The following is a 5,111-nucleotide window of genomic DNA, read 5'->3' as shown; positions in this document are numbered from 1 at the left end:
AAAGAGTGACATGACAGTGTCACACTTCATCTTTGTCACATGGTGCAAAAGAAGAAATGGAATTGAAAAGCAAGATCCTTCTTTCAACCCTCTGTATTCTCCCAGCAGCCATAGCAGTGCCATGGCATTGATGTTGGAGGCCATGACCACATTGCTCCGCCTGAGGAAAGAGAGAACAGCAAATACACCCTGTTGGATATTTTTGCATCGAGTGCCAACACCAAAACTGACAATGGTGCACCTTGTTCTTCTTGTCTGCTCAGGGGAATAAAATGCACAGAAGGCAAGAGGACGTGAGGAACCAAGGCAGCTGCTGCTAGGCAGAAGGGTCTAAGTGGTGCTCCTGGAAGTGTCTGAGCTCCATGCATAGCAGCAATATGTCTGGAAATACTACAGAATTTTTTGCCTTTTGAATTTATCACTGCTGCAAGGAGGCAGGTGCACCAACTGCAGTAAGTTGACATCCTCCTTCCAGGTATAGTTTGGCCTCAGTACATGTGATGTTTATTGATATTGCATTGCTTGGCATAAACGTTCCACTCAGGGCTATCCTGCAGCAGCTACAGTTACAAATGCCTGTACACAAGTAGATCAGAAACTGTTATTATCTCCTCATTCAGACTGGACTTGGGCACATGTGTCCATCCTTACCCTGTAATGCTGTGGCTCCAGGTTGTTACCAGTCATTTACGTTTAAGCACATGAGATGCTTTGGCATGGTGTTGACTGGCAAATGAATAACTGTTACTTGATTTACCTGATCATTGCAGACATGTTGTTTTGAGTAAGATTTCCCACACAGAGACTGCAAACCCTCCAGCTTTTCAGAAGAGGAGATAGTCAGCCTTAAGACCTTTGTAAAGTTGTTAATGCATCTCTGGAGCATCTAGACTAATAGGCCATGCACTGTAGTGCTGGATAAGAATCAAGGTGTGAATTTTATTTTATCACCTTGTTACACAAAACTTATACCGATTCTAATGGCATTTTCTAACCCTTATCCCAGAGTGAGAGAAGGCTGCAAAATTATCCTTTACTGAAAAGTAGAAAAGGTCTTTTCCCATGGCACGCTGCTACAGCTTTTCTTTCTAATTTCTCTCTATAGGTCTCTCTTAGTCAAAGGACAGTTTTCTCCAACCAGCTTCCTTTGAGAATCTGCTTGGTGAAATCACGTGCTGGGTTTTGCCTTTGCCTCTACTAGCTGGAGACATAGTTCAGATTTGGGCTATGGAATGGGTCTTGAAAAAGTGCAGGAGAACAGAGTGGAATATGGGAGACTCCATGTTTGCAAGGAATAAGCAGGTGGGAGGTTGCTCATTTAGCATCTTAGTGAGATCAGAGGGAAATGTAAATAAAATAATTCTTTAATGCTTAATGAATTAATGAGAACAGACAACTTACTTTCTGTCCATGCTTGGAGAGGGGGGTTGCAGGGTTAATTGTAGCTGACTCAGTATGTGGCATTAGTAATAAAACAAGAAATAGTGGTTTAAGAGATGTCCCTGAGAAAATGGTTCCATATCCAGACTTTATTCCATGACATATGTTTCTGGCACTGTCACAGGACTTACGGAAACTAACTACACTCATGGAAGCAAGCCCAGCTTTAAATGATTAAATTGCATAGTAGAATCTCCTTGATTGCAGTACTTGGTACCCTTGTAATCAGGATGCTAGACAATTTAAAACTGGGCATGGGTCCATGGGTGCAGAGAAGTCTCTGTAACAAACGTGCCAAGATTCAAGGCCATCATGCACTCATTGCCAATGATAAGGTAATGTAGAACACCTTTCAAGGTGGATTGATCAAGGGGAAAAAACCCAGCCATTTTTGTGAATATTTCATTTATGTTGCATGCTGGAAAGGAAAATTTCTGTCATGCTAGTTTTCATTAAAAAGAAAAATCAAATATCTACACTAAAAATTATAATCCTGTTTAGGGAGAGCAGCTTTTTTTTTAATAGAAGAGAAAATATTCAAGTTAGTGGCAATTGATTTTAACACCTTATGACAGTAAGAGCAGTCTCTTCCTAGAGCTCTGGTCTTGGGGTTTGAGTAAGGAGAGTTAGAATTTTTAATTTCCAAGAGTTGTTACTTGTTGTTCCAATATGGACACCCTTGAAAAAGCTTTGAAAGGCTTAATATGTAAAGAAAAGCAAACCATGTCACAGATAGTTTGTAAAGGTAGAAGGGCTGCCAAGATAGTCAGGGTGCTGACACATGACATATATGAATGAGGCTGAAGGAACTGTAGCCTGGAGAAACGAAGACTGAGGGAGATCTTGTTGCTGTCTACAACTGCCTGCTTGCAGGACACTGAAAGATGGAATCAGACTCTTCTTGGAGGTACCCAGCGAAAGGGTGAGAGACAGTGTGCATCAGCTGGAACATGGGAAATTCTGACTGGGTGCTAGGAAAAACTTATTCATTATGAGGGTGATCAAACACAAGTTATGAGAAGAGGTGAGGTAATCTCCATCCTGGGAGGTGTTCATAACCCTGGACAAGGCCCTGAGAAATCTGATCTAATTAGACCTGCTTTGAACTGGGGATTGGAGTAGGTGGCCACTGAGGGTCCTTCCCAGTCTAAATTATTCTTTGAGTCTGTGGTTAGAGCTATTTGGGTGTTTGCTTAATGACTTTGCTCTCAGTCTTATGCGACTTTGCATGTGTAAATCTAGAATGGGCTTCTCTGCCAGGTGTTCCTTTGTGACAAAGACTATTATATTAATTACTTGCAAGAAGTGTCAATGGATGCAAGGATCTAATATCATTCAGATAACTGAGACAACTCAACAGACATCCAGCCCTGCCTACTGTAGCCTATATGTTATTTGGAGCAAGGTATGACTGAATGCGATGAATGAGGATCAGGGACAGATAGCCTGGTGTATGTCAAGAGGAATGCTCCATGCTGTGTACTTCAGGCTAACTACAATACTGTGTTTACATGGTGCTAAGTCCGAGCTAATATACCTTTTCCTTGAATCAAGGTATTTTTTTCTTGGGGTTCCTATTGTACATGTTACTCGCATTGTCTTTGGTTAGTTCAGAATGACATCAGAGCAAGCTTGTGAGTATCTTTAGTGACTTTGTGTGGCTGTTTTAGATACTGTGGTCATGTAGTAAGTAGCATTCCCTAGACTTTGAAAATAGACTATTGTAGACATATTGTTAAGCTTCCTGTTGAAGCGATGATCAGTCGTTGTGAAACAGGGATGATCTATAAACAATAAATGTCAAGAGGAGGGAATAATGACTCTCATAGGTAAAGAAAGCCTGGAGGAGTAGTGTGATCTGCACAATGTGGTACAGGAAGTTGGTGGAAATGCTGAAGGCTGCATCCAGAGTCTTGAGTCCATGCTCTGGGCTCTGGAAGGGAATAAATTCCAAAATTTGGAATTACATTAGAATCACAACTGTTATATTACAGTTTCCATTAACGTAGTAGTGCAGCAGAAGACTGCATAGATCAGTTCTATTACTGGATTTTACTGATTATTTCATCAATATTCTAATCTACAAAAAGCAGGTGTTGAGTTGTTTGGGTTGTTGGGGTTTTTTTGCCTACAAAATGTATGAACATAAACAAACTTCAAAAACTTCCTAATGATTTTTCTCAGTGTTACTGTTTTAAAATAATTCTTTCTTGATTTTGCATCTGGTGGGGTATGTTTTCTGATTCCTTTCTAGGAACAACAAAGTGGCCATCCAAAAAGCCAGCAGCTGATGCTCAGATTCTACCTCACCCTTAGCTCAGATTAGATAAAGCTGGTATAACTTTTGTCAGCTATGTATGATCTCTAAGGAACCATATACTGGCTAGGGGTTGCTACATTGCTATATTATTGAGCCCCTCACATACCTTTCTGGGCTTTTTCTTGACTCTATAGACATCTCTCTCCATCAAAATATTATCAGTCTCTCTGTACCAGTTGCTGTAGCGTGGGGAGCGTGAAAATAAGCCCTGATGTGTTTATGCCTTTTGTGTCTATTCCTCTGCAATTCCTTGAGGAGCAAAAGATTCTCAGCAGGACAGACTCTGTTATGCAGACTTTAAAATGGCATTCAGATAAGAAGATGAAACGTGATGGTTTCCATCTTGGGAATGAACACTTTTATTCTGTCTTTTGTCTCTTCCTATTTTTGCTTCCTAACTGCAAGTTTGGCTAAGGATTGTCCAAGCATACAGAACTGAGATTCCTGCTCTGCAAGTATCGGTTCACTGCAGAAATGTGAATGATGTTCAACTGAACTCTGGTTCTGAAATCCAAAAAAAAAAAAATTATAGATTTCTTTCTCCCTATTGTCTTACAATTTCAGGGCCTTTCTAATTCATGGGAAAGATCAGGGAAAAAACCCGAGCCACAAAGAAATAGAAATAGAATAACATTGTTCTTTTTCCCACCCCTCTGCTCCTCTTGAGCCAACAATAAGTGGAGCACTATTGGACCTTGTGCTGGCAAATAAAGAACTGGTTGAGGATGTGAAGGTAGGGGGCAGGCTTGGCTGCAGTGACCACGAGATGGTGGAGTTCCGGATTCTGAGAGGTGGAAGCAGAACAACAAGTAGGACTGCCACATTGGACTTCAGGAGAGCTAACTTTGGCCTCTTCTTGAAGGTAGGGGAGTCCAAGAGAGCTGACTGCTATTTAAGCAGCTTTTCCTCCATGCTCAGGGTCAGTGCATCCCTGTGAGTAAGAAATCAAGTAAACGAGGCAAGAGGCCTGCATGGATGAACAAGGAACTTCTAGTGAAACTCAAAGAAAAGAGTAAGCTCTATGGTATGTGGAAAGAGGGTCAGGCCACTTGGGAGGCATATAGGAATGCTGCCAGAGCATGTAGGGAAGCAACTAGAAAAGCCAAGGTTCACCTGGAACTAAGTTTGGCAAAGGATATCAAGGGTAACAAGAAGGGCTTCTTCAAGTATATCAGCAGCAAATGTAAGACTAGGGGGAAATGTGGGACTGCTGCTGAACAAAATGGGTGCCCTGGTGACAGAAGATACAGAGAAGGCGGAGCTACTGAATGCCTTCTTTGCTTCAGTCTTCACTGCCAAGGCTGGCCCTCAGGCTCCCCAGTCCTTGGAGGTAAGCGAGCAAGCCTGGAGA

This window comes from Egretta garzetta, unplaced genomic scaffold (genome assembly GCF_000687185.1).
Source record: "Egretta garzetta isolate BGI_Z169 unplaced genomic scaffold, ASM68718v1 scaffold1118, whole genome shotgun sequence".
Classification (NCBI taxonomy): domain Eukaryota; kingdom Metazoa; phylum Chordata; class Aves; order Pelecaniformes; family Ardeidae; genus Egretta; species Egretta garzetta.
The sequence above is the reverse complement of the archived record's forward strand: the minus strand, read 5'-3'. Positions refer to the sequence as shown.